This window comes from Onychomys torridus, chromosome 3 (assembly GCF_903995425.1).
Source record: "Onychomys torridus chromosome 3, mOncTor1.1, whole genome shotgun sequence".
NCBI classification, from domain to species: Eukaryota; Metazoa; Chordata; class Mammalia; order Rodentia; family Cricetidae; genus Onychomys; species Onychomys torridus.
The window spans coordinates 8,209,607-8,220,109 of record NC_050445.1 but is presented as its reverse complement, the minus strand read 5'-3'; the positions used below and the strand labels follow the sequence as shown (position 1 = coordinate 8,220,109).

General features: G+C 46.0%; 1 non-coding gene across 1 annotated transcript; it reads right to left on the bottom strand.

The window, feature by feature from the left end:
• Positions 1-6,282: 6,282 nt before the first annotated feature.
• Positions 6,283-6,473, bottom strand: LOC118580995. Its single transcript, XR_004944639.1, has one exon. It is a non-coding gene; the product is annotated as a U2 spliceosomal RNA (small nuclear RNA).
• Between the last annotated feature and the right edge of the window lie 4,030 nt (positions 6,474-10,503).

Here is a 10,503-nt window from a genome sequence, read left to right as displayed (position 1 = left end):
GGATAGATTAAACTGCTAATAGATGAGTGTGACCTAAAAATATACTTGACTAGAGAGGCCATGATTTTTGTCTGGACTGCCTGCAGCTCCAGCACATAGTCTATAAATCACAGTATGGTGTTGTTTGTGTTCGTAATTTCACAAGTAGTTTCCTTCTAATACATGTTGTCATTATCTGTGATAGGTACATGATCTATCAGTGAATGGGCATAGCGCTATTTACTGACCACCTCAGTGTTGTCTTTTTTGTTAGAGATCTCCTGTGGTATAAAAACACTACTGCAAACTTATTTTCCCATGCAGCTTAGATTTTTAAAAAATTCACATTAACTTTTACAGAAAGATCCAAATTTCATGGAGTAGACAGACGAGTCTGGAAAATGGAGGGAGAAAGAGACTGGCTGCGGGTTACAAGAAAGTCTGGAATGAGATGCGGGAAGGAGGGGAGGGGTCATCAGGAATATATCTGGGAAAGGAGATGGCACCTTCCTAGAGAAGTGAGAAGGCCAAAAGCGTTGGGGAGAATGGGCCGACTGTGGAGTTGGAGTTGGGGACAGGGGACTGAGAGGAAGGACACCAGGTGGTATCCCCGGTCACAGAGAGGTAACTGATGAGAGTCCCGGGAATGCCAAAGGTATGGAATTCTGGGAATCAGGTAGCAAGTGGAGAGGAGTCTAAGCCTGGAGGGCAGCGGTGGTGACACATTTGATGTCACAATGTGCACTGGAAGACACCAGTCAGCAAGCATCTGGGACCTGCATCCCTCGTCATCCCGGAAGAGGGATGGGAAAGCGGGCCAAAGGGATGGCCACGGGCTGGGGACAAGCCTGACGGGCTCTGAGGGAAGCAACATCCCACTTCCGCTCCCCTCCCTAGAGCTGCCCAGCCGATACCTAAGCAATGTCGCTGCCATCCTGATGGCCTTGCCATGGGTTAAACACGGGTAAATGTCACACGTCACCTCCACTGTCACCACCACCCACCCTGGGAAACCATCCTTGCCAGTGCACGGTGTCCCAAGTAGTATTTTAAATGCTCCCAGGTTCCCAGCAGCTCTCACGGGCCTTGGCCTTGTTGGCTGGTGAGCAGATGAAAGGCTCAAGGGTGCACTGTCCCGAGGTTACACAGAGAGGTCACACCTCTGTGCCCTGGGTCACACTACTCCTTCAGAAATCTGTACCCTGGGGTGGCCCTCCAACTCCTAGCCCCCAGCCTCCTTGGGCAGCTTATTTCAACCTGAGCAACACATCCCAACTCCTTGGGGTGTTTTATTCCTCTATCATTACACAAGAAAGCCGAACTGTGTAGCCTTCAGTTTCCTCTCTAGTTTTAGGGAAAGGATGGGAAATTGAGAAGCTAGAATCCAGTGGGGGTAGAAAACAAAGTCTGAGAGCTGGTAGGGAAAGGGGGACGTGGGCGTCAGGAGGAATTGCCAGCTAAGATGGGAGCAAAGAAGCTCTTGAGGTCCTGGATTCTCCCCTTTGGAGAAGGTGCAGGATGAGCCACCTGCTGCATTATATTCTGTGTCCAGCAGGTGGCAGTGTCCTCATTAATGCCACAGGCCATCTTCAGCCTCCCAGTTAGACGAGTTAATTTTCAAATTCGTATTTGGTAACTTTGTATTTAACAATTAAAAGAGTTACATACATAATAAATGTTTTCCAAAGCAGTTTCTTAGGTTTGTAATCCCACCAGCCACTAGAAATTCTCATCTCTCCACAATCTCACCACTAAATGTCTTTCCATTTTTCCCTTCCCCCAACTCTTCCCAGATCTTGCCCACCTTCCCACCACCCTACTCCACACTTTCCTTCTCAGTCTTAGAAACAAACAGTAAGAAAAAGCAAACAAACAATAATTTTTTTTAAGATTTATTTTATTTATTACATATACAGTGTTCTGTCTGCTTGTATGCTTGCAGGCCAGAAGAGAGCATCAGGTCTCTTCATAGACAGTTGTAAGCCACCGTGTGGTGCTGGAAATTGAACTCAGGACCTCTGGAAGAGCAGTCAATGCTCTTAACCTCTGAGCCATCTCTCCAGCCCCACAAACCAGAATTTGAAAAAGAAAAATAACAGAGAAAGCACGAGGAACACACACACACACACACACACACACACACACACACACACACACCAAAAACCATAAAACATAAAATCGGAAGTCATAATATACAATCAAAAAATCAGTAAGACCAAAAAAAAAAAAAAAAAAAAAGTCCCAACAAAGCAATCTGAGACAAAAAGTCTCCAAAAGCACCACTGAGTTCCTTTACTGTTGACCATTTTTTGTTGGCCATGGAGCCTACCCACCCTTAAGTGCGGTTAATATACCCCATGAGACTCCACGGGAGAAAATGATTTTTTCCTTTGCAGGTGAATGCCAGCTAGAGACAGCTTCTTGGCGGGGGTGGGGGGAGGTGGGGGTAGGGGGGTGGGGAGTGGGAGCTCTCGTCCATCCCCCCCTCATTGCTGGGACCCTGGATGGCTTGAACCTGTGCAGGACTGTACATGCTGCTCTGTGAGTTCATATGTTCTCCGGAGTCTTCTATCCTCTCTCACTCTTAGGCTCTTCCTACTGCCTCTTCTGTATAACTTCCTGATCCCTGAGAGGAAGGGTTTTTAATTATTTTATATTGTATTTTAATTTCACAATTTTATTGTTATTATTTTAATGTTAAGTTTCCCTTTTATTGAAAATAGATTTTTTTTCTCATATAATGTATCCTGATTTATAATTTCCCCTCCCATCCAGATTCACCTCCTCTCTGTCTCTCAGTAGAAAACAAACAGGTTTCTGTGGGAGAATAATGAATGAATATAATAAGACCAAACAAAAACTAATGTCAGAACAGGACACAAGAAACAAACAAGAAAATACACAAGAAACATATAGATGCAGTGACCCACTCATTCTTACACTCAGAAATCCCATAAAAAAACTAAACTAGAAGCCATAATACATACACAAAGCACCTGTAGTGTAAAGAGAGAGAGAGAGAGAGAGAGAGAGAGAGAGAGAGAGAGAGAGAGAGAAAGCACATGAAAAATAAGATTTAAAAAAAAAAAAAATTCTCACCGGGCGGTGGTGTCGCACGCCTTTAATCCCAGCACTCGGGAGGCAGAGCCAGGTGGATCTGTGTGAGTTGGAGGCCAGCCTGGGCTACCAAGTGAGTCCCAGGAAAGGCACAAAGCTATACAGAGAAACCCTGTCTTGAAAAACAAACAAACAAACAAAATCTCCGACATGACATTACGAGACAAGGAACCTCCAAAGACGTTATTGTGTTAGTTTTCTGTTGGCCATCTGCTGCTGTGCACGCAGCCCGCCCTTCAGAGTAGCTGTTTCCCCAGTGAGACACCCTTGGCGGAAACTAAGTTTTTGTTTTCAAGTGTTATCAGGTAGAGATAGCTTCTGAGTTAAGGATGTGGGCATGTGTCCACTTCTCCTTTCGGCTCTAGGACTTTATCTGGTGCAGACCCGCGCCGACCCAGGGAATGCGGCCTCAGTGTCTGTGGGTTGTCATATGGGCATTGGTCCTGTTGATTTAAAGAGCCTTCCTTCCTCCATCCCCTCCGACTCTTACCCCTTTCCTGCCTCCTCTTCTGCAGGGTTTCCTGAGCCCTGAGGGAGAGAGTTGATGGAGACACCCTGTTTAGAGCTGACACATCCCACTTAGGAACTCCCCAGGAAGGCAATAACCTTGTCCTTTGTTCTCATCACCAGAGATGCTAAGGCAGATGGCGCAGGGGCTGTGGCATTCTGCCCTCCCTGGCCCAATCAGTTGCCTCCCCCTGTCCTCCCTCTGTCTCCCGTGGAGCTGCCGAGTCTCCATGACTGGGAGAGATGCAGAAAGTTCAGGAGAGGAAATGGAGCCGCTCTTTGCTTCCTTCCCAAGTTCAAGCAGAAACGTTTTCATCTTTTAGTGTTTTGACTAGTACCTGGGATTCAATTTTAGTTAGTGGCTTGGCCCTGGAGAATGAATTACCCAGGGGGAAGCTGATGCCGAGGCAGCCCACACTAGTATTGCTGGACCAGTCACTACAATACAGGAGTTTTCATGTGCTCTTTGGTAAACAGGCTCCTTGGTACCTCTGAATGGCCCAGCTGCCATGACCCTTTGGAACTCTCTACAGTTCCCACAATGCAACAGGAAGTAATTCCTGACCCAGCAGAAGCTGTTGGTTCCAGGGCAGTTGCAGTTGTTTGGGGCTGCAGCCAGACCAACGTATTGTCACTAATTCAATAACGCACCCATGTAAGACTGGCCAGGAAGCGGGAGGACCTGAACAGATTTGGTCTGGGAGCAGAGACGGAGCCATTCCACAGAGTGGTTTTTGTTGTTGTTGTTGTTGTTGTTGCTGTTGTTTTTTGTTTTGGAGCTGAGGATCGAACCCAGGGCCTTGCGCTTGCTAGGCAAGCACTCTACTACTGAGCTAAATCCCCAACCCCTCAGAGTGTGTTTAAATACGTGGTGTGGGGAGGGGATGGCCTTAGAGTATCTGTTGCGTTATTATGAGTATGATTTCAACATGAACTTTATAATAATGCAATGAAAAAGTGAGTCAAGATCACAGGCCGGAGAGATCCACACAAATCAATGCTATGCTGGCTTAAAACATAACACAAGTTCTACTTACAACAAAGGAAAAGAAACACACACACACAAATTGTTTCAGAAAGGAGATTTTGTCAAAGAAGTAATTTTTAAATTCCAGGAAAAGAAAAATAAAAGCAAGACGTGGCTGCAAATGGAAAATGGAGATCTGCTTAAGACACTCAGAACAGGGAGATCGGCACCATCTTTACGTGAGACATGCGTGTGCTTCACCTCATCTAAGTCATTAAGAAGGCCATGTGGGAACTCCTATGTTCCTAGGGACCCGCTGACTGGGCCTCATTCTCACAGTGCCCCCCCCCCCCGGTGACCAGGCCTCACTCCTACAGTGTTTCCCCCATTGACCAGGCCTCACTCCTACAGTGTTTCCCCCACTGACTAGGCTTCACTCTCACATGACCCCACTAGCTGGCCTCCCTACCGAAGGGACCCCCTTGGCTGGGTCACTCACCAGCACTTAGCACCAAAGAATGAAACGGAAAAAATGGAGTAGTAGGGTGCTTGAGGTCCCAGAGTCCCCACGTGGTGGCGCTGGTGTCAAAACGCTGCTCTGCTTGACACCAAAGCTATCTTGCCACCGGACAAGGCTGTCTGCCAATTAAGATAATGCCGCTAAATATGAGCGTCTAAGGGATAACGAGCTATATAAAAATGCTGATTATTAAGAACTTTGTGCTAGCTGGGCGGTGGTGGCGCACGCCTTTAATCCCAGCACTCGGGAGGCAGAGCCAGGCGGATCTCTGTGAGTTCGAGGCCAGCCTGGGCTACAGAGTGAGTTCCAGGAAAGGCGCAAAGCTACTCAGAGAAACCCTGTCTCGAAAAAACAAAAAACTAAACAAAACAAAACAAAACGAAAAAAGAACGGTGTGCTCCCTCGTGTTCTCCCTTCCTTAAGATTTAGATGCTGGAGAGAAGATACTAGCCTGATTTGTCTGCATCACGGCAGCAAATGCAGAGTGAGGCCCTGTGCTCAACTAAAGCCTCCGTGCCAGATGGAAAAGGAAATCGACGTACTTAAAGCAGAGACAGAGTGAACATGGCAGTCTACCGAGCTCAGGAGCTGGCTTCTTCTCAGACAAGCCTGTTGCATACCTGATGTCACCCCTTTAACACTTTACTGGCCCCTCCCTGCACCCCAGCAAAGCAGAGATGATAGGAGAAACTCCACTTTGGTAGCACATCAGGTGGCAGAATTTAATCCCCTGGGGAAAACCGCTGGAACTGGATGAGGCCAGCTGTGGGGCGATGCTGAGTTACCTCACTCCAATCTCTCTCAAGTCAGTTGTTAGCCGGCATAATAACAAACCGTTGGATGTATATATTTAATGCTATATCTCCACTAAAAAACACGGTTCAGGATACAAAGACAGGCAGATGTCTGAATTCCAGTACCAACGGGAATAATAACACAAGGAGACCCAAGGAAGGGGAAGGTGGAGCATGGTAACATACGCCTTTAATTCTAGCATTGGAGACAGAAGCAAGGACCTCTCCATGAGTTCAAAGCCTGCCTACCCTATATAGTTTCACCACAATAAGAAGGCTCAGTAACAAAAGAAAAGTTCTGAAGAAAACAAAGTGGAAGAGAATAAAACTTACATAAAAAGTAAGGAGACAGAAGATTTATAAAAGCTCTCTTTTTAATACAGTCAGATGTCCCCCCGAAGGGGTGCACCATTCCTGGAGGTACTGCAATACCAGGCTGATGCGTGGAGTGGACGGAGCAAGCCCCTATCCCAACTCCTAGGTCCAAAAATCCATTTAATATATTGTCCTCGGATAGAGGACGTATCAGATATTAAACTGATAAGAACAGATACTACACTTGATCTTAGCCAAAAGGCCGAGAAGCGATGCTGAGCCGACCGCCCATATCGATGCCGTCCTCGTATCGTCCCTCTTGAACTCGTGGTGAGCTTCGTGCGGGGCTCTGTCTCCCTTCTGTGGCCCCCCACCTCTCCCGTGATCACCATTGGACTCTGTTACAAATTTCTTATGGCCCTCAGGTTTCATAAGAAACTTTGCATGCGTGAGAGACCCCCGCATTTCTCCCTAAGAGAAGTATGATCTCCGAGAGATTTGCATGCTCCGCCCTGCCGCGGAGGGGCGTGGCCACCGAGGGCCGACTCCACCCCGGAGTTGTCCAAGGATCCCTGTGTGAGGCTGGAGACTTCCTCTTAGGTTGCAAGTGAAGGATGGGGCAGAAGATGACCAGATGGGCTGCAAAGCAGTTGAAGGGAGGGAGCTCTTGGAGGCCAGCGGTCGCTCTTTGTCGAAGACAACATGATGACGTACAACACACACAAGAAAAGCCCAGGCTTTAGTATACTTAGTTAATTAAGTAGCTAATTAGTTTATAAACAAGATTTCACAACATAGCCCTGCCTGGCTTCAAATTTGTGCTTCTTCTGCCTTGGTCTCCCAGGTCCTGGGGGATTGTAGGTATGGCGTCTAAAAGCTCTTCATATGTTGAGATATTTTGATGACTCGTTTCTTGAGTTCTTTATATACTTTGAGGATCAGTCCTCTGTCAGACGTGGGGTTGGTGAAGGTCTTTTCCCATTCTGTAGGCGGTCTTTTTGTCCTATTGACCGTGTCTTTTGCTCTACAAAAGCTTCTCAGTTTCAGGAGGTCCCATTTATTAATTGTCGCTCTCAGTGTTTTGTGCTGTTGGTGTTATATTTAGGAAGTGATCTCCGGTGCTTATGCGTTCAAGAATACTTCCTACTTTTTCTTCTAACAAGTTCAGTGTAACTGGATTTATGTTGAGGTCTTTGATCCACTTGGACTTGAGTTTTGTGCATGGCGACAGATATGGATCTATTTGTAATCTTTTACATATTGACATCCAGTTATGCCAGAACCATTTGTTGAAGATACTTTCTCTTTTCCATTGTATAGTTTTGGCTTCTTTGTCAAAAATCAGGTGTTCATATGTGCGTGGATTAATGTCAGGGTCTTCAATTCGATTCCATTGGTCCACATGTCGGTTTTTATGCCAGTACCAAGCTGTTTTTATTACTGTAGCTCTATAGTAGAGCTTGAGGTCAGGGATGGTGATGCCTCCAGAGGTTGCTTTATTGTACAGGATTCTTTTAGCTATCTTGGGTCTTTTGTTTTTCCATATGAGGTTGAGTATTGTTCTTTCTAAGTCTGTGAGGAATTATCTTGGGATTTTGATGGGGATTGCATTGAATCTGTAGATTGTATAAGCAGGTTTTGATATTTCAGTCCTTCCCTGTGGCATGGAGACAGAAAAGGCTTTCTAGGAGATGGCAAATCCCCTTGGATTCTTGGTGCTTTTATTTTCCTTCTTCCACAGCCTAGTTTTGCAGTTTTAAACTTTTTTTTTTTTTTTTTTAAGACTAGCTTTGGCGGCTGTTCTGGAACTTTGTAGACCAGGCTGGCCTCGAACTCATAGAGATCCACCTGCCTCTGCCTCCCGAGTGCTGGGATTACAGGCATGCGCCACTGCCCGGCTTTAAACTAATTTTAAAGATAAATGGAGAATTATTGGGTTTCCCGAAGGCCTTTTCACTCAGCTATGTCATTACACCTGGCACTTCAAAGGTCAGAAACAATCTGGTAGGTAAACAACAGCTACCGATGATAACAGGCCACACGGTGGCGACTCTCCTGCTCCTAAAACCAGGATGGAGCTGATATCAGGACACAGGTGCAGAACCTTAGGATATGACCTAGAAAGATCTTCACTGCCTGGCAGAACCAACAGAATGTGAGCAATGAGAAAGGGACTCATGGATCTGGGTTACAATGAGTGTACAGTCAGTACTTGCAGGATGGAGCAGAAAAATGGAGAAATGGGGGGCACCTCCTGGTATCAAAATATCTGTGTCCCAACGCGTCTGGAATACCCTGATCCAAGAGGCAGATATGAACATGCTTCCTGTCTCATGGTCTACGGATAGGTCTGTAATACAGATTTTTCTTTTTGTCAAATAAAAGCAGAATCAACACCAAATGCTTTCCCGTTGGCTCTTATGCATGTTGGATAGCCAGCCCTTCCAAAGTCACCGCCATCCGATCAACAGTGCATTCAAAACAGCTGACGAAGGGAATCAGTATGATTAGCCACGTAGAGTGCTCAAGAGAACTTTGCTCTGGCCTTAGTTAACTCTTGGAAGCAACAGAACAGAGAAGGCAGAGGAAGTTTACCTCCTCAAGAGTGTTAAGCAGGACCAATGATTGTATCTTTAATATTACACATTTAAAACAACTAACGTTTAAAGGGAAAAACACTTGATCCTCCCTTTCCTAATTCTACAATTTTCCGCCTTTGTTCTTTATTCTGGTCTTGATCTATAACATTGCATAGCCACCTGGAACAGCTTAGAGGCTTGGACAGTCTTGTGGCCCATTTCAGGGATATGAGCCATTGGCCTTCAGTTGGGCAGTCAGCCATGGTTATACACAGAACTTGAGTTAGATCTAAGTCTGCTAAATCGGGATTGCCCTGAGGCGTGTGAGGAGACCAAGGTTCCGGCTATTCAATCACACTCTGACTCTCCGAGACTGTTAATAAAGTTAACCTTGAATGAGGGGGCAGAGTCAGAAACTAGCTGACCAGAATTAACCATAAAGAAGCCAGGAATAAGGATAGGGAAGAGGACAGGAAGGAGAAGGGAGAGACTTGGCATTGGCGTGCTCTTTTCAATCTGGGAAGTGAGGAGACGGGGTCAGCTGGCTGTTCTTCCATTGCTTTCTTGATCTATCAGGTTTTTACCCTGATTTTGGACTCCCACGTTTCTATTAATAATAGAGCATTTTAGATAAACGATTCAACCAAGAAGGATAGCCCACTTTTCAGGGCCTCTCTCTGATCATAGATAAATGATTAAAACAAGGGTGAATTCTTATGCTATTAGATTTAAGGCGCTCGTATCATTTCCAGTCTCCCGGGGACCATTAAGAACGAGCCATTGCATGGAGAGCACTTGCCAGGCTCCGGGGGAAAGGCTCTTACCAAAGAGAAGATTGCGGTATTTAATGGACACACTATGCATATTCTGAAGGGTTTGGTGTGAGGCAGAAGCATACTGAATGTGCTCATGTGCGTATATTATGGTGTAGAATGGTTACCACTGCTGGCTTTTCATCTGCAGAAGCTGAGTGAGGGGCGTATACAGTCACCATTGGAAACGGCTGGGTCCTGTGACAGTGAGAAAATAAGGCACTAGGGTGTTTGGATGTTAGTGACGGTGACAGGTGAGATCTGTCAAAGCCTGGGTGGATAAAGAGAGCCTTAAACGTGGTCAGATAAGTCAGGCAGTGTCTGGCACACTCAGGAAGGGTGTTGTCCCATCCCATGAAGGATGAGAGTGTACTGTTGCTGCTTAGCACACAGCAATTCAGGCTTGCTCTTCTGCACACATATGGGTGGTCTCTGAACTCCACCAGGATTAGGTTAAGACTTCACCATTGCAGCTTTCCCATGTTGAATTCTGGAACAATTTAGCATCTTCACCTTTGCCTTGATACAAGGTTTTTGCCCTTGTTCTGTTGTGAGGTAAACCCTACCAGAGACCACCTCATGAACAATTTTATAGCTTAAAAAAGAGTCTTTATTGTCAGCAGGCAGCTGCATGGAGAACTTTCCCAAATCATTCAGGCCAGAGCCTTCCAGCCCTTCATCTTTTATGCAAAAAGTCCACATCCTGGCTGGCACACTTCAGTTAGCAAGAAGTGGAACTGCAGAAGCCAAAAGTCAAGGTTAGTCCATAGAGGGACTTTCCTGGATCCTAGAACTATGGACTAGGTTTTTGATGGACTAGGTCTTTATTCTCATTTCAGCAGGTGCTGGGGACCGGTACACTGGTTTTTAAGATCAAAATGGGGGGCCTGGAGAGATGGCTCAGAGGTTAAGA